Genomic DNA, 25,746 nt, shown 5'->3' with positions numbered 1-25,746 from the left:
TAAACAGTGAAGAAAGCACAATAAATTGCTCTGTTGAGTCATTAGTAAGAAAGTCAATTATTTATATGATAAATTATTTATATTCCTTCAGGACAGATTAGAGGTTCCTCTTTCTTTTTCCTTGCTCTTAGCTCCCTGTTTCACCTCTTAACTGCTTCACCTTAAATAGCCCCAGAGATGTTGCTGAGTCCTCTGCTGTCTTATTAAATATGGGCTGAAAAATCAGTATTAGTAGGGGTAAGGAACAAAAAATCAGGAGTGGAGTACAAGAGTCCATTATGACCTGAACTCCTTGCTACATAGCTGTTACAGATCCTTGGTTTTTCTGCTTTTTACATATATATATATATATACACATATATATATGTATATATATATGTATATATATACATATATATATGTGTATATATATGTATATATATATTTCATTCTGTCTTGCCTTTCTTCTCTCCTCCTTTTCTTTTTCATGCTTCTGTTTGTCACTTCTTTAACCAATATAGAAACTCATTGCTGTGAGGATCAGATTGTGGCTGATAGTATCCAGTCTCAATAATTCCTTAGTTTTTGTGTTTAATGGGGTGAAGTCATTATGTAAGTTTCCCTGTGCTTAATGTTGCAAAGCACCTATCGTTATTCTTCGACAGCCATTCATGGTTAGAAGCTCATCGGCTCCAGAGGAAAGCTGATGAAATACGTAAGCCTTTGCTTTAGCTGTTCATTTACAGATGCTGGAAGCTCCGGTCGGGGCATCTTGATAAAGCTGCTTTATAGCAATTAAGTTAGCTGCTGTAGGAAATTAGTTCCAGCATGTTTTATGGGCAGCTACAATTTTGGTTCAAAAGAAGAAGTGGGTAATCTCAGCAATTCCAAAAGGGTAATATTACAAGCAAATTCCGACACATTTCCATCTCATCGCTGTTTTCAGAGACCACTGACTCCTCACGTCTGTGTGCTTCTTCCTATGTAAGAAGTTAATAAGATAACAATAACGGATGAACTGGGAAGTGATGGGGGTGGAAGCTGTTCTCTGCTGGGAGTGGAATGATGTGCCCTTAGTATGATAAGCCGATGCCATTCCATTAAATCACAGATCTGTCTCCCCTCTGTGTATCCCACATGAACGGCTGAAGAAAACTCGTGGAATTGCTAACACTCGCTGCAGCTGTCAGGAAATGATACTAATTAGTTTAATTTGCAATAACACAAGCACTTAACTCTCCAAATAATCTAAGTTAGTAAGTCAGTTTTTATGTTATGACAGTGACATGTTTAAGAGACTCTGGAGCACCGCTTTTTTGACCTTTGACACACATTTCTGATAAAGGAGCACATCAAAGATGTTCTGTTTTCCTTCTCCATGATTCTTTCATCTGTTTCAGGGCAAATTATTTGATCAATGAGGCGGTTTGGTAGCCTTCCCTAACAGAAAAGAAGCTGAGATCGATGTCTTAAAAAGCATACATTAGCCAAAGGATTATATTTGCAAAAAGAAACTATTAGTATACCAAGCGGACGACACCTCTTAGGTCACTAAATCCCCTAGAATCCATGTGCTCACATTTAATTCTATGCATTGTTTCCCCTTTGCCCTCTTTTGGTGATTGTCAGCTTGGGAAAGGGGAGCTCAGCTGGTGAGTTTCACTTTCTCCTCTAATTTCATTTCTTTCCTATTTCTCAGGCACCGCGGCTGCTACCGTTTCCGCTTCTTCCCCTGGCAGGCGAATGCTTAATGTCTCTCTCTCCTTTTGCTTTTCCGTACGTTTGGTAGCAACAACTCTTTCGGAACTCCAAGAGGAAAGAGCTCTCAAAAACCTTCTCCTCCACTTAAATTATCTTCATTTGGGGTGTCCCCGGGTCCCTCCGACTCGGGAGTTGGCCGTTGGGCATGCTGTTTCTTTCGAGTTGCTCTTTTGTTTGTGTCCTATTCATTTTCATTTCGCACAAAACCAGGGGTTTGTGGCTGCCACAAAGCACACGAACAATTCTGAACAATTCCGGACCTGAATGGAATCCTCGTCCGATTATCTGTTTAGATCAGGGGAGGTGATCTAGATGAACTGAAAGTTCTGCTCTCAGGCCCCTGGGCTACAAATAGCTTTATATAAGGGTTTGCTCTTTTCATCAGAGCTTCAATCTCTCAGTCATGTTCTTATTATTTTTTAATTTCATTATAAACCTTAACCCTGGTCTGTGAAGCCTGTTAAGACCTTGGAAAGAGAAGTATTAGGAATTTCTGCTGTTATTCAAAGGGGATAAAAATTGTCTGGCCTCTTGGAGAAATTTTATTCATAGCCACCCAGGTTTGAACTCAGAAAGCGATTTTCAAAGGAAGGGTTGGATTTAAGTTTCCCCTTCCCCTCCCAATTGTGGTTCTGAGGTAAAAGCAAAGTGCTACTTTCTCCTGGAAGATTTAACCCTAGTCAATGAGAGCTAAATTTAAGATCAAGCATCGGATGGCTGTAGGATACTGCTCTGCTAAGTCTCGCTTTTTAAATCAATTACTGGGGAAACAAGAACACGTTTCACAGTTTTAAAAATCTGCAACATTCAGATCTCTTTTTCAAGGGATGTATAAAGTTGATGTCAAATCTAAAAATTCATTCCAAAAATGGATCAGATACCCTTGAAATGGGGAGGGGGATGGTGGGGCAGTGCACAATGTTCAGGGAAGCTTATTAACATAGATACTAAAGAGTTTCAGCATTTTCCCAATTTGGAAATTCTACCTCACTGGTGCATGTATCACTGAAGCCACTACAGTTAACATTCTGTCAATGTTTCCATTGTAAATAAGCCTCAGTATTGAAAGCTTTATAATTTGGTTATAAAAATTTGCTTTCTACTAAAATTTGACAGGATACACAAGATCCAATTGTCCCAGAAAGAGATTGTTTTAAAAACATTTGGGAGGAATAAAGAAAGAAAGATTAACATATTGTGAAATGAGAATCGGAAATTTTATACCATATTTTTTAGCAGTCTAAACAGTGACATATTTAGATAAATCTTGGGCCCAAAGTAAAATTTTAGAAGGAATTCACTTATCCACTGGTAACTGCTGGATAAATATGTCTCCAGTGTCCCCTTCCCCCTGCCCCCAATATTCAGGGGCATCTTAGGTGGTTTTTAGTGATATAGAGAAATAGAGACTATATATTTATAGACTAATATATCTAGACAATGGGGGGAAAGGTGCTAAGGCTTTCTTTCCCCTTGCTCTAAACTTTGCTTTCCATTGTCTATTTTATTTTTCCCACACATTTCAAGTAATTAATACCAAGGACCTAGGTTACTAATTGCCATTCAGTCTAAGGGTAACTCCCATAGGTTTACTAGATTTAACTAAAATAATGGTAATGAAGAAAAGTCTTTTTAAAAAAATGATAGGGCATCAGGAATTCAGGAATCTACCCAGGGTCCTGCTGCCAACTGGCTGAGTTGACCTTAGTCATACATCTTATGTCTGTGGAGACTTTAGTTTTCTCAACTGTAAAATGTGAATGCTGACATTCTAGCTCTTTGCTCCTATCAGCATGATTTTGTCATTTTAGGTGGAAAGGGGATGGTTTATGGAGGCTCAGAGTTCCATCAGAACAACTTGCAAACATCGCCTGTTGAATTAGCAGAACCGGTGACTTCCCAAATGGTTTGGGGAGGGCTTTTCTCTCATAGAACCCCCAAGCTTTCTAGGGAATGCTTTGGGTTTAAGCTATACATATTTTGCTATACATATGGCTGTAATGATTGGATAATAACAATGCCTGTGTAAACTGTACATTTTATGAAGCACTTTTGAATATACACTCTCGTTTAATTCTCACAAAGCACCTAGAACATACATATTGTCTCCATTGTATAGACAAGGAAACTAAGATCAACCAGATTCAATTACATGGCCAAAGTGGTAAGTGCTGGGGCATCCTGAAACTAAATTTCGTCCTCTTTCTGCTGCTCCCTAACTTTAATTTCTATGAGAATATTCATTTAGTAGAACTTATTTTTCTTTAAAAACATATGAGGCATGTCTCTATGTGTGTGCATGTTCGTGTGTGAACAGGTGCTTTTGTCTTTGTCCCACAGCTCTGATATTCTTAAAAGAGGCAGCAGGGGCTTCCCTGGTGGCGCAGTGGTTGAGAGTCTGCCTGCCGAGGCAGGGGACACGGGTTCGTGCCCCGGTCCGGGAAGATCCCACATGCCGCAGAGCGGCTGGGCCCGTGAGCCATGGCCGCTGAGCCTGCGCGTCCGGAGCCTGTGCTCCGCAACGGGAGAGGCCACAACAGTGAGAGGCCCGGGTACCGCAAAAAAAAATAAAAAATAAAAATAAATAAATAAAAAGAGGTAGCAAAATATCCTTGTGCTCCACCTCTGAGCCTCAGCCTCAGTCAACATTCAGATATTGGGATTAATGTTTAGCTACAGGCCTGCTTCATTTCAGCTGCCAGGAGGCTCTCTTTCTTTCTCTCTGGCTCGTTCAGCCACTTCAAGGTAGCCAAGAAATACAGAAGCTCTTAGATCCTTATAGCTGAGTGAGATTTTGACATTATTTAGGTCCATAATCTCATTTTTCCAGAAGAAGAAACAAAAGTCCCAAAGACCTGAGACTTCATGCAGATGGCTGGTGGAAGGTCAGGGACCAGAGCGTAGTCTCTAGCGTCAGACCTAGCGTCATTCCCATGACTCATGGCAGCCTCGCCATCTTCACTTAGTCCAATCGGACCTTTGCAGAGAAAGGTCGTAGCAGGCCTATTTAAATGAGTGGATTGAGTTACTTACTTAAGGTCTAGCGAGGGCACCTAAGACAGTCAGGCGTGGCTGTGGTTTATGAAGCCATCTCTACTCCTCAGATCTTCACACATTATGTGCATTCATCCCTCACAAGAACCCCTCTATTTTCCTCAGCATCATTCCCCTTCTTCCCCAAGTTCTACACTTTTCCCCCGTTTCCTTCCGTCCCACTCCCAACATACACACGTATGTGACATAATGACCACTTACCAACATTTGCAAATCTTACTTAGTTCTTTAAGTTTATGAACATATAATTCTCAACACTCTGATCTCTAAAACATGAAAGAAATTCAACCTTTAATTCAAAACAGCTGATTAAGGGTTCTTCATGTTCAGGACAAACAAACAAAAAAATTCTGTTTTCAACTACGGTACCCAAACTGACAAAAAAGATGAGTTCCGTGACTTGCTAAGATTACAGTAGGACAGGGGAATGGAGTAGGGGAATAAAGTAAAGGGAATGGAGACCAAAGAACCATCTTTTTAGAGTGAATGAAGCAGAAACACTATATGGAATGCAAGATGTACCTCAATATTTCTAGTCAAATATTCAAGGTCTCAGGGCTTCCCTGGTGGCGCAGTGGTTGAGAGTCCGCCTGCCGATGCAGGGGACACAGGTTCGTGTCCCGGTCCGGGAAGATCCCACGTGCCGCGGAGCGGCTGGGCCCGTGAGCCATGGCCGCTGAGCCTGCGCGACCAGAGCCTGTGCTCTGCAACGGGAGAGGCCACAACGGTGAGAGGCCCGCGTACCGCAAAAAAAAAAAAAAAAAAAAAAAAAAAATATTCAAGGTCTCAGTTTCAGAAAGAAACAAAAAAGAACAATGCATTCCCTTACCAGAAATATTCAGCAGTTTTGCATCATAAATCAGTTGTTTGAAACCAAAAAAACCTAGCTATTATCCTCTCTTATTACAACAGCGACCACAATAGTGCAGGGAAACTGACATTTTGGTCTTCTCTGGGGGGCAGGGCCAGACCTGCTGGGAATGGTACCCACAGTGGACAACATTCTGGTTTTGCTTCTTAAATACATTATTATTCAAAACCTGCTGTGATCCAGATAACATCCCTTTTTTCTAAGAGATATCACTTGCCTTTGTGATTTTGTCTACATGTCAGTAAACAGAATTCAAAAATTCTGAGGAATTAAAGAAGGTCTTGGAATCAGGCAAGAAAACTGAAGAAAATAAGAGAGGTGTTGATTATATAGACTATTCAAAATACAGGGCTATTAGGCAGTACACATATATCACACAAAATATCCACTGGACAAAGGAGTCTCAATGTAACTTTAACTTCCTTGAGTCCAAGAGTTGCATTACATTTATTAAGCTCTCTCTGGAAAACAACATGAATAGGGTGAATATTTGAAGGGACAGAGTTCTTTCCTCACCTTTACTTTAGAATCTAGATCACTCCCCCAAAATTCACTGTAATGGAGCCCCTCGCAATTGGGACCTTATAGCCTATACCCTGACCTTTACGGCAAAAAAGTGTAATAGAAAAAATAAGGGATGGCTTCTGTTGGCTTGTGGGGCTGTGGTAAAAGCATGCTGTGTGTCGCTAGGAGATGAAAACTTAGTTGGAGGTTCACAGTTATTTCTGACATGTACCCCAGAGGTTCTTTAGTATTTGCAACTGATTAACTTAATGGGGTCCACTTCTTCCAAAGCAGATGGCCCTTTGCTTATTGAGGTATACAGGTGATCTCTATCTGTGACTCTCCCCCTTTTACAAAGACCAGCTTTAAAGGTTAAATGTGTTTGTTCAAAATGCCTCCTCCCCCTCCAAGTCACCAGGGCTGCTCACTGTAACTAGTAATTTAGAAACAATAAGAACACTTTTCAGTAGAATTATAATGCGGTTGTCTGATACCCAGAATGCCCCCTTGTCAAAGCTTCACTTATAATCAACATGAGAAATGCAGGGTTAGCTGGCAGCGGCCTTGGAGAAAAGAGTAGGTGGAAGGGGGAGCTTGTGCCACATCAGTGCCTGCCTGATGGAACCTCGTTCTTTCCCCCTTGAACACATCAGTACAGAATTATCCCAATCTAGGCACCAGCACCCTTCAACTTGGATTGCTGTCACCTTTTCTGGCACAAGAAATCAACACCAGATGTGCCAGGCCTTGAGTAAGAAAATAGAGATCACTGGGTACTTTGTAAAATGCTCAAAACTTACCCTAGAGCTTACACACGATTAAATGAAACTATGTCAGGATTCATGCTTCAACAGAGTCTAACACTTTGGAAAATTCCATCTCTTAGTGTCAATAAGTAAAAATTTCAAATGTCCCCAGAAATTAATGCACAATAGCTAGATTTACTCTATCTCTCATGTTACTGATTAAAACTCATAATACTGATTAATTTACTGCCTATTTCAACGGAGTCTATATTAAGATGAGACAAAGGCATTCAAATTTTCATCTGCAGAGGTCTGAAGGTTGTTGTGGGGGATTTTTTGTTTGTTTTTTTGCAGTACGCGGGCCTCTCACTGTTGTGGCCTCTCCCATTGCGGAGCACAGGCTCCGGGCGCACAGGCTCAGCGGCCATGGCTCCACGGGCCCAGTCGTTCCGCGGCATGTGGGATCTTCCCAGACCGGGGCATGAACCCATGTCCCCTGCACCGGCAGGCGGACCCTCAACCACTGCGCCACCAGGGAAGCCCGGTTGTTGTGTTTTTTAAGTGTCTTTCCTTAGAAACATGAAGGTCAACCTTACTTAGATGATATGAGACCAAGCACTGGGAGGACTGGAAGCTGTCAGCAGGTGTTAGGTCACTCTGCACAACAACAGGGCTTATTTCCAAACCTGCACTCCATGCAGCTCTGGTCACTATATCTCAAGAAATACAAAACATGCTGTAAATTTATCCATAAAATGATATGGAAAAGAATCCTGGGTTTTAAGGGGTTTCTCTGCTGAGATTAGACTGTAAAAGTAGCACATTTCTCTCTGGAAAGCTGATCAAAGTTACATCATGAAAGGTGACAATACCCACTTATCTAAGCTCAGATTACCAGATCTATGAAAAGAATAATTTTAGATCAAATAAAAAGAAGTTCAAGTTTCAGAGTATTCTTAAAAACCTTGTTATCTCAAATCTTTGCGAAATTCGTTTATTCAGAGTTTAGATGGGATCACAGATGTCAGTTTCTAACTGGTGGTGATGGGAAGGTGGGGTTACCTGGGGAATGTCTTTTTAATTTTCTTATGTGCTCTCATGAGGATGACAATAGCCCCTGACACCCCAATCTACTGGAGATGCGTGGAAGGTCTGACACAGGATGGTATTCCCTTTGTTCCCATGACTTTGAGGAGGAGAAAGGAAAAGTCGTATTTCATTGAGCTTTCAGGCTACAGTGGTACGGAAACAAGAGCCAGGAGGCATTAGGGTCTAGCTTTTTCTAGCAGAAATAGAAATAGTCCACAATACATCATTTATCACAGTATTGTTACAATGGCTATTATTATTTCCCTTACAAAAAGGAATGATGTCCAGGTCTGAAAGATCTTGCTAATAGCTTCTATATAAATGCAAGAATTGTAGGAAGATGCATTTTATTGAATGCATAAATAAAGGCTAAAATAAAAGCTTTGGTGCCATTTTCTTTGCCTTAGTCACCGGAAGCCTAAGGATCATTAATGCAAATTTAAAATAACAACAGTTAAAAGTGTATTAAAAGGCATATTCAAGGATAACATAGCCTTGATCTTTGGATGCCATTTAGGGTATTTTGTCACTTGGGCCTTCAGACAGGTCCCGAGGACTGAGAGACAGAGACAGAAATTTGAATGTCTCCCCCAGGGGCTGCTTTGACTGAGGGCCACCACCCTTGGAGAGCATGGGAGAAGAGTGAGAGCACTGCTGGGGGATCACCTGGCCCCCAGGGCTCTCCAGCCAGTTCCTGGACTTCTGGAGACCTGGAAGAATGAACACATAGTTTCTTCACAGCCTCCCCTTCATGAGGTCCTGCTGGTGTATGATACCAAGATAGACCCCAGGACTGGTCATTGTCACTCTAGCTCCTCAGCTGCAACTAGTCAGGCTAACAGGCCGTGGGGGCAGCAGGGGGGACTTTTTAATGACTTTCTAGTTCCTGAAAGAGCCTGATGCCTGCTTCTTCCCTTGAAAGTTAAATGCTCTTCATAACACGCTGACTATGAGTAAATGAGAAGGAAAACAGAAAAGCAGCTGGAGATTAGGAAGTCAAGCAATGTGTCCCCTTTCCTCCCACCATCCTATGGGGGAAATGGAGTAGCATTCAAACCAGTAAAGCCTAGAAAGTATTTTATATTTTCCTTTGGGTTTGAACTTTGAGATGTTATCATTTGGAGTGCTACCCTGGGCCCCACTGTATTAAGGATTTTAATCTGCGAAGATGTTGGTAGTGGCTCTGAATGTCTTATTTTAGGGAAGTTATAAAAGTTGGTTTCGGCAGTACTAGGGCCCTGGGGCCCCTCTGACCCTCAAACTCCTGACTCAATTCACATCACCATTCCAGTAGGGCTGCCTCTCTGGTTACGTGGTGTTGGAAACCTAGGCCTCTTTTGACAATTGCTGAGAGCCAGCAGGGGGAAATAGTCCATAAAGTGATTTTTTTTTTTTCTTCTAAATGTTAACTAAAGGTACCTTCTCTCTGCCGCTGCCCTAACTACCTCACTAATTCTGGTAGCAAAGTCATGCTGTTAAGGAAATAGCTGATTTAAACAAAGCAGGAGTATTTTTAGAACAAAAAAAAAAACCCACCCTATTCATGATATCTAATTATGCAAACTGTGAACAAGAAGATGCTAGTCTTGCATTAGCTGAGACTTGAGTCCTGTTATAATTTGCTCTTTTTTCGCAGCAGAAAGCGGTTCTTTTCTGTCTCTTTCCTGCCTTAGCGCAGCTCGGCGCTTTGGCAGACGCGGTGCAGGTCACCGCAAAGTGTTTCTGTTGCCGCGGTAGACTGCAGTTAGGGAGCGTGGCAGGATAATGTATTGTAATGCAGATTACGGTGGTTTGCTGCTGCGTGATTCACAGATATGATTGCATCCAATTTCAGAAATAAGTGGAACCGTCTGCTCTTTTGTGTTAGCTGAAAAGCTGTTCGATGGCATTCAAATGACTGCTGCCTTTGCCACCTAGAAATAGAGAAAAGAAACCCACCCATATCACAGCAGTAACTTTCCCCATTGTACCCCTCAAATTCAGCACCATATTGGTTTTTATAAGAATCGTAGTTCTTTTATCTTTCCTCCGAAAAACAGCATAGTTCGACGTTTTGGGGAGTGGGTATATTTTGTTTTATTAAATTTTCTCGTCTCTTCCTCTTGGAGAGGGACGCCGCTAAATGTTCGTTTACCTCACTCTCTCCGTGGTTCTGTAACAATGCTCTTCCCCTCTTGGAAGAAAACATCTCTGCGTAAACCCCTTCAGTGCAAAGTTCCTAAGGAATGACTTTTCTCGCTATCTGGTCACTTTTATGAGGCCTGGGGATCACTAGAGACTTTGTAACTGAGAAGTAATTACACCTTTGATTATTAATCAGATCCATTTAGGTTGTTGACTTTTTATCAATTTGTAGGGTTTTGTTGAACTTCCAGCTCCCGGGACGCCACTTCTAAGGGAGGTGGGTCTCCAAAAGCAGACGAATCATGCACACTTTTCCTCCTCTCTGACCACACACAGTCCTGTCCCTTTTATGAAATCAGCCTCCCCAGTTTGAATCTGCCCCCCCTTAAGTATGTGCTTTCTTAAATGTTTGTTTTCCGTTGCTCTAACTTTGGTTTTGCATATCGCTCTTAAAAAGCCCACAGAAACAAGTTAACTATACTTTTCATTCCAAGCAGAAATTAAACCTAGGTAACAAACCCTTTGGCAGGAAAACAGTGGGATTTCCCAACGAGCCACATGAACACAGAGGCTGTTGGAAGCCAGCAGAGTCACTTGGGACCCACAGAGCACAGAGGTTATGGTGAGGGGACATCTATCTAAAAGGTCTGTGAAGAGGCAATCCACGATTTAACACTGACACTATTTTGTTCAGACTCTTTATGTGATAAAACCAATCACAGGCATTTTTCTTTTCCTTACTTAACACTTAGAAAAATTCAAAGCTACGTGTAAGCACGAGATTAGGATGTGCAACCAGAGGGGAAATTTTTAAACAGAGGCACCTCCTTTAGCCTGACTGACTCTTCATAGAGGCTAGCCCTATTTCCCCAAGCTGGAGGTTTTATGATGGTCAGGTTTTACTGGACCTACAATAAATATGAATCTATGTAACCATGAGCTCTCCTAAGTGGAGCTGTTATATGACTCTATTTTTCTGGTATGATCTTTAGACATTATCCTTTAAGGTTGATTCAAGTGATATTTCACTTGGGTGGATGAGAACATAAGAGATTACAATTCATGTAAAATTCTACCAGGTTTTTTTAAGATACAGTTGCTCATGCTGTAAACTCCAAAGCTGTCTGATGCCTGGGTCATTCGTACAACAGTCTTCATTGATCTTCACCAAAAAGAGCAAAAGGACTGTCGGGCTATAGCGAGAACCTTTGGTAAGATGTCAGAGGAGATTTCCTCTCCAGCACAATGATTATCAGAAAGCACCTGACGGGTATCCTGGGTCTCCAAGATGGAAGTCCCCAGCATCCCTCTGCACCCACACACTAAAGTCTCTACTGGGGAGAGAACAAAATTATCCCATTGATGTGAAACTCCAGGTGGGAGAAGAAGCTTGTTAGAAACAAAACTTTTCAAAGAACAGAGGATTTGGTTCCCTTTATATTTTTAAACCAATTATACTAATTAAATATCTGTTCCTCTTATTCTAAGTATTAATAGTCTAATTTTAAAGGAAAACACTACAACCTAGAAGTACTTGGAGAAATGTATAACTCCTCCAAAACTTTTTCCCACCTTCACTTTGTAAACCTGCTTAGTTTGAGACACAAAGCCAGGAGAGAAGCAATATGGCCAGGAGTGGGGCCAGGAATCAGTTTCTAAATTCCAAATCCTTAATTCCATGAAAAAAAAAAATCATAAGTTGAACTCTTTCTGAGACATAGCAAGGAAAAAAGTGTTCTTTATTAACCCAATGATACAGCTTTACAGTAATGCTGAGGTGACGTCAAGAAAGTAAATGGGACTAGAGCCCAAATCCACAGAAACAACAGTACTTTGAATTGGGAGCTAAGAAATTTAGGTTCCCTCCTGGCATCAGTTACTAGCGAAAGCCTCAGTTGTACCATCTATAAAATGGGGAGTTATTCTACTGTCCTCACAGAAATACAAAAATGAAGTTTCTCTAAACGTGCTTAAAAATATCTGCTGTTTTAACCTACTGCACGCCGTTGGGCCCAGTGCACACAGCTGGAATATAAAAGTGGAAAGGGCACCAGCAAGGTGATGTTAGCGGGACAGGGGTCTGCAAATTCCATGGCAACCATCAGAGGAATGATAACAACATTATTAGTTATGCCCAAGGAAGTGTACTTCATCACCTTGTAATGTGCACAAATAACATTGTCCACAGTACAGAGGACGTTGTCCGTGGAAAATCTAGAGCAGGAGTTGTGTGCCGTCTCTTTCCTTGCTTCATGTAGGGGTAGCTTTCTTACCAGCATGGTCAGGCCTGAGCTTGCATGTGTAAGAGCATTGTTGGGTGGAAAGAGGTCTTAGCCTCCAGACACAGGAGAGGAACAGCTTCACCTTCAGTGAAGACTTAAGTCCATGCACAGTATTACTAACTGGTCTGCAGAAGCCTTTTGAGTTGACACTTTCCTGCCTCTTCCTGTGCCTGGCTTAGACCACATGCCAGCATTACTTAGGGAAAAAAAGACCGTGATTCCCTGTCATTGTTTTTGAGTAATGAATGGGCAATTACCAAACTCTTCTGGAAACTCCTGTCTTCTCAGAGCCCTAATGGAGCATTTGATTCCGAGTATTGGGAACATAAATAGCAGTGAGGGCGCCCACATATCTCAAAGGCTGTAGAAATTACATTGCACAACTTAAACCACCAGAAGTTAAATGGCTTTCTGAAAGGATACTGCTGGGATATTTTTCATCACTTTTATAATATTTTTTTCCTTGCTGTCATTTAAAATAGATCTTTGGAAACTTGAAACTTAAATCTGTTTCCTTACCAAAAGTTTTCTTTTCAGCGTGCACATACACACATATAACTGCTTTGTTATTTTAGGATCACTCACGGACTGGTGGCACTCATTTTTTTTTTTAATCAAAAAAACACATAAAAGCTTTCTCTCCACATATTTTCCCCACACACGCTGCATCTTGCAATGGTAAATTAAAGCCATGTAGACAAAAAAAAGAGAGAGAGAGAGATCCTTACTTACTATGTAGAAGCAAGGATGACGAGAACAGATCTTTTTCCAGATAAGTATCCATTATCATTATTATTTTGGATATTTCTCTAAAGACAATTTTATAAACCAAACATATGAAAAATAATTGTATTAGGTGCAAGGTTTATTTAATGTTTACAGCCAGAGCTCACAGCAAAAACAATTTTCTCACTCCATATTCTTTGTATAAGAAGGCCAGCCAGTAAATCTGATTTTCATAATAGCTTGGATTCACATACATTGTTGGTGAAAGTCTATGAAAATATGCTTCGTATTAGCTCTGTTAACTTTATATTCAGTTTTTCTTTAAAAAAGTTAATTGCATTTCCCATTGTTTCTATCGCACTCTTATACAATTTGTGTTCCCTTTGGTAGCTAAAATTACACCTGTAACTGTCCAAAACTATTAGTAGAGTCAGCTTAGCCTGTGGGATAAAATATCTGTCTTGTATTTCAGACAGATTGTGTTCCAACACCATTGTGGTCAGATTTTTATTAAAAATTCTTCATATTTCTTTTCTCTCTGTGCCAAACAGATCGCTACATTTTCAACACTTAATCATCTTCCTCATCTAAAAATATTTCCACATTAAATGAAAATATTTAAACTTCTTTTTGATGCAGCAAAACTTAGAACAGTGTACAAAGTCTGGTTTTCATAAAGTTTTATAAAATGGTAGTGTGCGTATAGAAGCGAGTCCACTGCAAATAACTGTCCAGGTCAGTTCTGGGAGAAATGCAATGGTTAGCAGTGGAATGGTTCTTATACTAAGATTTCGGAAAACTAGCCCTGCCGATGTGAACTTGTGGCTTCCCTCAATGGAGATACTTCCTTCAGTGTCACAGAACCTTTCAAGCTCATTCATTAGATGGAGGAGGTACACCAAGATTTGACCGTTTTCCCAATGGCCCCAGCCAAAATCCTAATGACTTGCTGTTATAACAGCTAGATTCCAGTCAGTAAAAGAGAAACATCTCTGAGCATTTAGAACAAAGATTTTAATACAGAGTGTTGGTTACACTGGAGCTACAAGGGGGCTTTAAGCCAACAAGAGACAGCTAGGAAATCCAGAGATTAACAAAAATCAGGAGCCAGGGCTCTCCTGGGTTGGAGGGGCAGGAGAGGAGGTGACACCAGCTAGAGCCGGGCAGGAGACAGTCACCGGCTGAGGCACAAAGGGAGGGGACAGGGCGTCCCCTAGACCAGAGCTAGAAGGGACCGCAGCTGGGTCTGCACTTGAGAGCTTTAGAGCCCACGGTGGCCTCCTCCAGTTGTGAGCTCTCCACCCTGGCCCTGGAGGCAGGAGTGCTTAGGGCTACAGAGAGGTACCTATGGCCTCAAAACCTGCGCACCTGCTTCTAGGCCACACTGGGACCCTTTGTCCCAATGACCTGAGCCTAATCCCAGGGACCGTGCAGGCCTCTGGCCCCCACCTGCAGTGGGCCACACCTCCAGTGTGCTCTATTTGGGATAAAGAGGATGGAGCTTGGACGTTTGGACAGTGATATAATAATAAAATATAAATATAAATGATCAATGACAATATCAGCTCTGGGGAGCAAATGGTACAGTAGTTAAGATTAAAACCAAGCTGGACTTCAGTCTGGGTTCTGAAATGCCTGTGTGACTGAGCAAATGTATTTAACATCTCTGTGCCTCAGCGTCCTCATCTGTAAAATAGGGATGTTAATAAAACAACCTTGTAGGGTTGGAAGGAAGTTAAGTGAAGTAAGTATATGTGCTTGAAACGTCACAAGAAGCAACTGGCAGGCCAGAGGCCAGGCCAAAGTGGCACGAGGGTGAGGGTGGGGATAGGGATAAGGGCCACTTTTCCTGCATCACCATGTCCAGGCGTGGAACCCCTAGAGTCCAGCTAGCCTTCAGAGTTGACGCGTAGGCAGAGCTGATGAGGTAGGAGGACAGAGTGTGCTTTATTTAACAATCGGTCGGCTTGCTTTGTAACTCTTAAATGTTTATGCATAGAGACATGTGGTATGGGGGCCTCCCCTTGACCTTTTACCTTGGACTCTGTAAGTGTTTGGGGTGGGCCTGGGGAGGGGAGAGGTACCTTTGGCTTCTCCTTTCCTCTCACCTTGCAGTCTCCCACCAGTACCTGTCACTGCTGAACCTGAGGATACGGGTTCCCTATGACCCAGAGCAGAGCAGGGGAGGGTGGGAAGGGAACACTTCTCAGCAACAGGTTACTCATGCAGGTGATTATCCAAGGTAGTCTGGACATAGATGCATGAAGGACTTAGAAATATGCCTGAGAAAGGGGAAAACTCAGTTTATTTTATTTTAAACCTCGAAATCCGGGAACAAACAAAGGCTGGCAGAGAGAGAGAACCATATGCAGTATACGACCTAATTTCACAGGGAATTTCCCTGTATTCAGGTGTTCAAGAAAAACTTGGATATTCTCTGATAACAAAACTCAATTGCAAGGATTTTAGGATAAAGTCCAGCTTTCTTTTCTCAGTGGATACTTTTCGGCCCAAATGTCTCCTACCTCCCCGTGGGTCCTCTCTATGGAAGGACAAAGGCGCAGTGGGGAGCAGAAGCCTGGCAGCCTGGGGGACAGAGAGCTCAGAGGGCTGCTCCCCCAGGCTGGCTGACATAATGTTTCACATATTTTGTGGTAGGAGGTCAACAAGTTTTTATAGATTAGCTATTTCCCCTTATTTTATTCTTGTTTGTAATTTAAAGCTTCTTACTTTTAATTTAATATCTATCCAGCAATCTCTTATCAAACACCCACTCTGAGCCCTGTGCTGGGCAAAGTACATGGAGACAGAGGTGAATGACAAAGGAAACAGTGTGAGGAGAAAGCTTGTGGTCCAGGGGAAGAGCAGATGAATAATAGGTAATCACAATAAAATGTGATATAAACTGGAATCTACAAATGAACAGAGGGCTCACCTAGCTAATTCAATAAGTCAAGCAATAATTCTAAGTGGGAGTGCTTTATCCAGGGTTTGAAGGGAGAATGGAAATTCACTAAGTAGAAAATGTTGGGGAGAAAACATGTGCAAAGTAACAAAGTCTCAAAGGGCATGATGGGTTCAGGGACCACTGAATTAGAGGTAAGTTGGGGAGAAAGGGAAGATAAAAAGGGAAAGCCAGTAAGAGTCAGATTCTGAAAGGTCTTATATGCCGTACCATGGAGGGTAGATAGTGAAGTGGGAATAGAAGAGGTTGAAGAGTGGATGGATTTATGTTTGACTCTTGAATCTGCTTCTACCACTTATTTGCTGTGTAATATTGGGTAAAGTATTTAACTTCAGTTTCCTCATTAATAAAAGACAGATGGCCAATAAACATATGGAGAGATGTTCCTTCATGAAAATGCAATTTAAACAATGAGATTTCTCTTCCCTGCCCCCTCACCAACCCATTGGGTTGGGAAAAATTGAAATGATTGAAAACATTATATGCTGGCATAAATGACGGAAAATGGTTACTCTTCGACATTATTGGGAGGACTGTAAATCATTGTAACTTATTGGGGAAATATTTGGAAATATCTAGATTTTTAAAACATTCCCCTAGGTTTCCCACCCTCTCCCCCAGTTACTGCACTATCTCTTGTGGTTTCCTTTCCTACACCCACACCTCTGAAGTAGCTCCTTTGTAGATAAACTCTCCTTCATTTACCTAATTTGAGCATGCCATCTCTTTGCTGTTAGTACACCGAATCAGCCCACAAAGCACGTGGCCACATGATGGGTTCTCAGTACACATAGATCCCTTCCCTCCTTCCCTCCTGACCCTGAAGTTCTCGGGCTACATTTTGAATGTTATTAAGAACTCTTGAGTTTCTTTACACAAGAGAGTGGCTTGATCTGCTTTGCTCTCTAGAAAGATGAGCCTGCTGTCATGTAAAAAGGACTTTCAGATGGGAGAAGGAGAAGAGAGAATGACTGAACCATGGGGCCCTGCTCTGAAGATCTTACTGCGGGAGACTCCTAGGACACGATGGGTGGTTGGTTATAGCGCGGAACAGTCAGGGGTTTCTCCTGGTTCTGTGGCCTGAAAGAATGATAGATAACTTACTCTTAGCTGAAAATGGGAACCAGGAAGAGGAAGCAGAATGAAGAAGTATGGGGCAGGAAATCTGAAGAAGCGGATAAGGGTTCACTTCCCTTCTCTCACCTTCTGTTACTTTGTGAGAGAGGAAAATGAGGGCGAGGATGCGGGAACACAACAAGTAGACAACAGCAGACTCAGAGAATTGCTGTGCGGGAATGTAGACAGAAAGACAGACGAGCGGTCCAGCCTCCTCCCACTGCGTGGGAATGACTCCTCCTATTTCTACGTGCTGAAGATGATTTAACTCCCTGCCAGTCCAGTCTTTCTCTCCTGAGATTCAGCTACATACCAAACATTTCCACTCAGATGTCTCAAAGGAGCCTCAGACTCGAAATGTCCCATCCTGGGACTTCCCCGGTGGTCCAGTGGGTAAGACTCCGCGTTCCCGATGCAGGGGACCCGGGTTCGATCCCTGGTCAGGGAACCAGATCCCACATGCGTGCTAAAACTAAGAAGTCCGCACGCTGCAACTAAAAAGACCCCACATGTCGCAACTAAAAAACACAAAAAAAGATCATGCATGCCGCAATGAAGATCCTGAGTGCCGCGACGAAGACCCAGCCCAACCTAAATATTTTTTTTAAAGTCCCATATCCTGAGCTCATCACGTACCCCAAATCTGGTCCCCGCCATCTCTATTCCCAGGCTGGGCGACAGCACCAGCGTCTATCCAGGTCAGAAACACAGGAGCTCTTTTTTTTGTTTGTTTGTTTTTGTTTTGCATTACGCGGGCCTCTCACTGTTGTGGCCTCTCCCGTTGCGGAGCACAGGCTCCGGACGCGCAGGCTCAGCGGCCACGGCTCACGGGCCCAGCCACTCCGCGGCATGTGGGATCTTCCCAGACCGGGGCACGAACTCGTGTCCCCTGCATCGGCAGGCAGACTCTCAACCACTGCACCACCAGGGAAGCCCCAGGAGCTCTTTTTGACACCTTACCCATCCTGTGCCCCCTTGTCAGTTACTAAATCATCTTGGTTCTATCCCCTAAACATCTTTTAAAACTCTCATTTCTCTCCATTCCTCCTTCAGTATCCTAGTCTGGCCTCTAGAATCTCTCTGTTGGACCACTGCAATAGCTTCTAACCAATATCTTCACTTTGTTCCTTTTGAGTCCATTCTCCACATTGCTGTCAGAATGATCCATCTACAAGGCAAATGGGAGTATCTCATTCCCTAGTTGAGTGCTTCGATGGTTTCCCTTCATCCTAGTCTAAAGACAAAACTTGGTGCCGATAATTGTCCCTCTCTGACCTCAAGCAATTAAAAGTGGAGACTCTACTGCCAGAGTGCTGGTTTCAATTCCTGGCTCTGTACTTCCTAGATGTGCGATCTTGCGGCCTCGATTTCCTTATCTCTAAAGTGGGGATAATAATAGCAGCTACCTCACAGCGTTGTACCGAGATGCTGGCCCAGATTGTAAATTCAGCGTTAGCTGTTAGGTCTCCAGCTTCATTGCTCACCACGCTGTTTCTGTCTGTGCGAGTCACACCGAACTCTTGTCTGCTTTCTCAGCTGAAAGCATAGTTTCCTCTACCTACATATGCACTGCTTCCTCCTAAGCTTTCATTCTTCCTTAAGGGCTTGTGTGGCTTTCACTAAGACCTCTACCAGAAGGTCCCCCCTTTCCTTCCAAGTACACTCTAGGCACTTATTAATTAATTGATGGTGGAATAAATGAATACTATTTCCCACATTTTATGGAAATTGCTTTTTTCATACTTTCCCCCACCGTAGGACACAATGTGTATGAAAGCTATCTTGTTCACCGCTGAATCCCAGTATTCAGTAGGGAGAATGGCACATAGTAGGTGTTAAATAAATGTGTTGAAGAAACGAATACATTTGCCATCCTAGATGAGTACTGACTTTTGAAATCTACTTATACACTCAAATGCATCTATCATGAATCATAAAATTCTGCAAATTTTGCCAATTTACATTACAGTTCTTTTTTTTTTTTTTTTAATTTCATGTTCTCTCCAAGTTTCTTACTCTTCCAATACTCATCCTTTAATTATCATATGTGTCAGATGATTTTGAACTTCATGTGGCAAAATGTTTTTTGATGAACTTTAAACCTTCTCTCTGATCTTGCTAATGCAGTAGACTGTATCAGGTTTTTATAGGTATGCAAAAAGTTACAAGCTAAAAGCAAGCCATTAGTCCAACCTCTAATATATAATTTCGAGGAAACAAAAATATTTCAATTATTCCCCTTTGTCTTTCAATAACTTACTTTTATTAATATTAGTGAAACTGCTTTCCAAGTAAAGACCATCTTCACCTTACAGATAGCATGGTATCTTTTATTGCAGTACATTAGAACACTGATTAACCATAATCTAAACTCTCCATCATCCAGCATTTATTTTTTGCTCTATACTTGAGGAAAAGAGTCCAAAGACAATGAAACAGGTCAGTTTTAGCTAAAACAACAAAAAAAGATTTGCAGCGTACATTCTACGGCAAGTGTCTATTAATGCATTAAAACGAACATTTTTTTCTTAAGAATAATGATTTATTAGTATGCCAAGTCACCAAAGATTCAATTTTTTCCTCCCTTCTATCTAAAAGGGAGAAAAATGGAACCATCTATTTAGATTTTTCAATAAACACTGAAGCGAAAGGGGTTGCAGGTTTCATCCTCAGTTAAACAGAAAACTTGATTTTACCTTAACTCCATGCACCTTGGCGAACTGTGCTCTTATAATATTTTTTCTATTGCTTTGAATGACCTCTTAATGAAGAAATGCATCTGATTTGCTCTAAGATACCTCTCACCGAAGAAGCACTCATTAATAAATAAATGAATGAACAAATAATGTACATGAAGTTGGATCTGGCCCCTCTAGTAAGACATCTGTTTGACTCAAACCAGTTCTGTAAATATCATAAATGATAGTCAAATAGGTGACACTACATCAAGATGTTCGGAAGACTGAAGGAGAGGGAAACAACTCAAAACCTTGAAACCGAAGCTGTTAAATGTTACAAGCACAGGCATGCTTTGCTAAACTCAGTTTTCAGGACAGAAAAGCAGATTGTGGAATTATTCACGCCAAAGTAATCCTTGCTTAATTTAATCATCGAACTAGGTTTCCTAATATGGATATTTTCTTAGACTTCAGTTTGTTACGTAGCTAACTTATCTTCTAATAGACTATGTTGGTAATAAGAAAGTGAATTACATGCTTTTGGCAGAGAGGTGACAGTTAGATCTGAAATATCCCACACAAACTTGGTACCCCCTTTTAAATTCAGGAAGCTTGGGATACCTCTATAATGGATCAGAACTGAACGCCAATTATAAACAGATGGTGAGCCTCCGAACCCAGCACGCTGCAGTGAGCACAGGCCACACTGTGCATTATGGGGAACTGTCCACGGGCATCATCCGGAACAAAACATGGGCCAGCGAGTTTTGAACAAAGACCACTTAGCTTCCTATTTTAGGACCTTCTAAATGCATAAATCCAGTTGGCTTAGCACAAGCAGAACTTAACACCCCAGTAGACTGAACACTCCATCCAGGAGAGGACAGCGCCCTTCACAAGGAGTCAACATGCTACCCTGATGCTCTGAAAGATGAAAGAGGAAAACAACGAAATGAGGTGTCTGATACTTGAAAGATCATTGGCCTTTCATTATCCACTGTCTCCAAACATGAACCGGGGGAAATTTCAAGGCAAGGAAAGCAACAGTTACTAGTTCATCGACTCTCCCTTCACAGCAGCGAGTTATTCAAAAATAACAATGCCTTTCTAGGATAGGAAACCAAATTATTAAGAGCATTAAACACTAAAAGATTGCCACCCTTCACACTTTGCAGATCGTTTGTCTCACTTGTCAAACATAAGTTCATTTTTGACACTGATTTCTTAAATTTCCGCTGACTTGGCAATCCACAGCCACTTCTCACAAGCTCTGTAACATCTTAAAGATTTCACAGCTAAGCAGTTAGAAAGGATTTGGGGTTTAATTCAGCTCACCAACCTGTTTAAGAGAATAACGGAAATAAAACAATTTTCAGCTAAGGCCTGAGAAGGCCTCTCTCCTTCTGAAAGACTCTTTGTATCAATGCCATGAATCAAATGGTTTGTCTAAGTGGTTATTCTGTACCACCAGTGAAGGCCCAGCAATGTGGCAGTGAATCACATTTAATAACTTGTGGTTAGCTGTCATGAACACTTAATTTGATGTTGAACACAAACCCTGCAGGGGCAGAAAGGGGCTGGGGAGGGGAGAGGTGGGTTAGGAGTTGGGGTGGCGGAGGGGAGAGAAAGCTAATATCCACTGAGATACCCGGGCTCCTTTCTCCCCTGAATCAGTGAAGGACGGAGGCAGGTCCTGTCTGCCGGGGTGTCCGCCACTACTGTGCAGGGCGGCAGGAGAGAGGATTTGCTGTCCTGGCGTTTACTGTCCCTTTCAAGTTTTCCTGGGGTCCTATTCACCCCCCATAAGGAAGGCTCTGCTGGCCCTACAGGAACATTGCAGTCTTTTCCAGAACGCTATTGGAGGGCTGTTAGGCTGGCCAGAAGAATTCAAAGCGTTCCGGGAACCCACAAAAGATTTCTTGCAGTTTTTGAGCTATCTGGCAGGCAGTAGAAACCCCTCTTGTGTCAACTGCTAAACAGTGCTGTCCCTGTGTCCTAGATGGAATGCGTCAAAACCCAGGAATATCACAGCTTCACATGTTGGCCATGTGTGCTGGCGGCAGCGGGCTCCAGCCGCTTCGGACGTTCTTATTTGTCACCCGAGGAAAGCAGCTGTGTCAGGGAGTTGGAGGACTTGGGAGGTGACCACAGGACCGGGACCCGTGATGAGCCTCTCACTTCCAGCCGAGAGAGCAGGGGGCGCAGCGCGGGGACAGCAGGAGGACGCCTCCCACCGCGGTCACCGCAAGGTCTGCGACAGGCTGCCTACGGTGCCCACCGCGACAGCACCCTGCTCGTGCGCTCTGTGTCGCAATCTGTATCTCAAAAGCACTTTACACACATTATCTCATTCATCCTCCATCCGCTCACAATAGTTCTTTGAGCTACACAACGATTTCCTGTAGATTTCCCTACATTGGTGTGAGAATCTTTTTAATGTACTTCAACTGCTACTTTGCAGTGACATGAGCCCAACAGTACATCCTGATAACTCCAAATGGGTCTCTGCTCAGGACATCTGCTTCTGAGGAAAATGGAATTTGACATTAAAAAAATCAGTAGTCCTGGGCTTCCCTGGTGGCACAGTGGTTGAGAATCTGCCTGCCGATGCGGGGGACACGGGTTCGGGCCCTGGTCCGGGAGGATCCCACATGCCGCGGAGCAACTAAGCCCGTGCGCCACAACTACTGAGTCTGCGCGTCTGGAGCCTGTGCTCCGCAACAAGACAGGCCGTGATAGTGAGAGGCCCGTGCACCGCGATGAAGAGTGGCCCCCGCTTGCCGCAGCTAGAGAAAGCCCTCGCACAGAAAGGAAGACCCAACACAGCCCAAAATAAATAAGTTAATTAATTTTAAAAAAATCAGTAATCCTATTTTCCAAGTGCAAAGCAATAAGTGTGTTTTCAGGGAGTGTCGGTTTATCTTAAAGCAAAGCAAACTTTAATACATTTAAACAGACACTAAATAAGTTGTAACACCTCTGAAAGCATTAAGCCCACTCTTGGGGTGCCGAGATGGTTGTGTAATTAGAGACTTTATTGTTTTCCCACAGCGCCTCACCACCATCCACCCAGGGCGGATACCACTTGCATTGCCTGGCCTGGTGTAACTGCTGGATAAATGTGCTGCACCTAATTCTTCAAACCGCTGACAAGAAGCGTGTGAAAAATATAGATCTCTATTTTACATATTTTTAATTTATTTGTAGCTGTAACAGGAAAAATTTTTCCTGTCACAAAATAGCCCAAACCCATGGAATAATAGTAGCAAGCCTATCACTACCCCATGGAACACAACCAAAAAAGGAGACAATATCCATGAAATAAACACACAGGAAACTTCCGTATTCCAAAATTGCAGCAGGTACATTCAGATCAAGAATTATGGCACCAAGTTCCTTGGAGCAAACTAGTCCCCACAGTAAAATTAGGAAGAAAAAAAAAAAAAAGCCACCACCACCACATCAACAAGAAAAATCATTAGAAGGTGTAGTTGTATGTGTTCACTTAGAAAAGACACTGAAGTCACAAAAAAAATTAAAAGATTTTAAAACTGGAAAAGTCCTTAACGGGCACTTCTGGCATCTAAAAAAAAAAAAAAAAGAATGGTTCTGATGAACCTAGGGGCAGGATAGGAGGACACATACACAGTACCAAATGTAAAATAGATAGCTAGTGGGAAGCAGTCGCATAGCACAGGGAGAACAGCTCGGTGCTTTGTGACCACCTGGAGGGGTGGGATAGGGAGGGTGGGAGGGAGGGAGCTGCAAGAGGGAGGGATATGGGGATATATGCATACGTATAGCTGATTCACTTTGTTATACATCAGAAACTAACACCATTGTAAAGCAATTATACTCCAATAAATATGTTTTAAAAATGTGGCTATTAGAAAATTTAAAAATATATATTTAGATGTTTCCTTTAAATGAAAGTGCATTTCATTTCATTTTGATCATTCGATAATTATTAAATTATGGAGAAACAGGCTGGAGGAGTTTAGCAATTGCACGAAGGCCTCTAGCTGGCGAGTTAATGACAGGCCAACGATCAGACGCTAACTGAACATCTGTGAATTCTGCCTTTGCTGCCTTTCTCCAGCAACATCGATGAGAACGGTAATCAGATATGACAATTTTACAGGGCAGAAATTGAGGCAAGTACAGGTGAAAATCACCGAGCAAATTGATAACAGAAAGAGTCACAGGAGTCTGAATGGCTAACTGTTCCACCAAAAAACAGTATTCCTTATTTTAAGAAGTGATTTTCTTAAACCATTTAAATTCTCAGAACATTATGCGTAGACCGAAAATATGCAGACAAACACATTAAAATATTTTAAAACTATTTCCTTCTTTACTTACTTTCCAAGACCTGAACTCGGATTTATGCTTCTCTTGAAAGGATTCCCAAGCTTTCTTTTCCAAGCTGCAGAACTAGGCCTCGCTTAGGGCTCTGGGCTTGCCAGCTGAGGACAAGAGGCAGAACAAGGACCCAGGCTCTGAAGGAACTCGGAGGATCTTCTCAACACTCGACTCCAAGTCTTCACCATTTGGCTTCGGCAAGAAAGGAGCAAGCCCTGATTCCTTCAGGACCGTAATTTCTCCATGAACACACCAAGTTTATTAGTTTCGGAGCTGTTAATTTGACACTTGCCTTCTTAGAGTTTGCCTAAAAATAGAGTGTGGGGGAAGGGCAGGAAGGCAAAACCGAAAACGAAAATGTCAAGGATTCTGACTAGGATGGCAAAAATCATGTCATTTATAACATTTCAGTCAACAGCCTTACTGCATGCCACATCTTCATAGAAATCCTATTATCAAAGCCACCAGACACTATATTTGCTTCCTAATTATAGACCCTGAGCTAACAGTTACTTTTCCTTCCCTATAATAACAACAACACTTTGTATTTATCTAGCGCCTTTCTTCCAACAAGCTCAAAATGCTTTGCAGACATTAACTCCTGAAGCCCAGGCCTCCGGCAAGTGGCACCCGGGTGTTTCTTGGGATTGTGTACGTCTGGTGGATTGGTCATGGGGTAGTCGAACAGCTGGATTTCCATGAGTGCATTTTTCTTGACTTTATCAATTGTAAGAATACAGCCAATGTGCAGAAATGAACCTTTACTGGGCTGGTATGTGCTAGTCTCTACAATTCGTTTTTGGGGAAAACAAGGCACAGAGCAGCCAAGGACTTAGAGAGTGACCCTGAAGGAGCTGAACTCTTGGGCCTACAAGCCAACAACAAAAATGCTGTCTCCATTGTTTGCTTTTACTTGGTCAAGTCCTACTCTGGACTTGCAAAAAACCCGGAGAATTCTTGGGTCTGATGAAGCTTCCATTTTGGACATTCTTCTTTCTACCTTTGCTTCCTTATTATCAGTTGTAAACATCTTTAGACAGTTGTTTACTAATTCCAATCTTGAGTTTAGCTGTAAGCATTTTGATCACATCTATGATCTTATCCTATCACAAGCAACCCCTGGGGTGCTTAGGGCCCCCAGAACCAAGAAACAAAACATAGGTTAGGGGTTGCCTTTTAAACAATTTAGTTGTAGACCGCAGATTTTTACCTTACACTGTTACTAAAAGTTTCCAAATGGATTTCCTCAGTGGGTTCCTTTAAAACTTAACTGAAAACATAGTATAGGATTGCAGAATCTTGGAGTTAGTTAGAAAAAACTTGGAGGCCTTCTAGAATTCCGTCTCCAATATTGCTGACATACCATCATTCAACTGTTCCTTGAACATTTCCAGTTTTCAAGAAACTCAGACAACAGCCCATTTATTTTTTTAATAATTCCCATTGATAGAAATGTCTTCATTATACAGGGCTGAAGTCATCTACCCTA

The sequence above is a fragment of the Phocoena sinus genome, chromosome 7, assembly GCF_008692025.1.
Source record: "Phocoena sinus isolate mPhoSin1 chromosome 7, mPhoSin1.pri, whole genome shotgun sequence".
Lineage (NCBI taxonomy): Eukaryota > Metazoa > Chordata > Mammalia > Artiodactyla > Phocoenidae > Phocoena > Phocoena sinus.
This window is presented reverse-complemented; position numbering follows the sequence as displayed.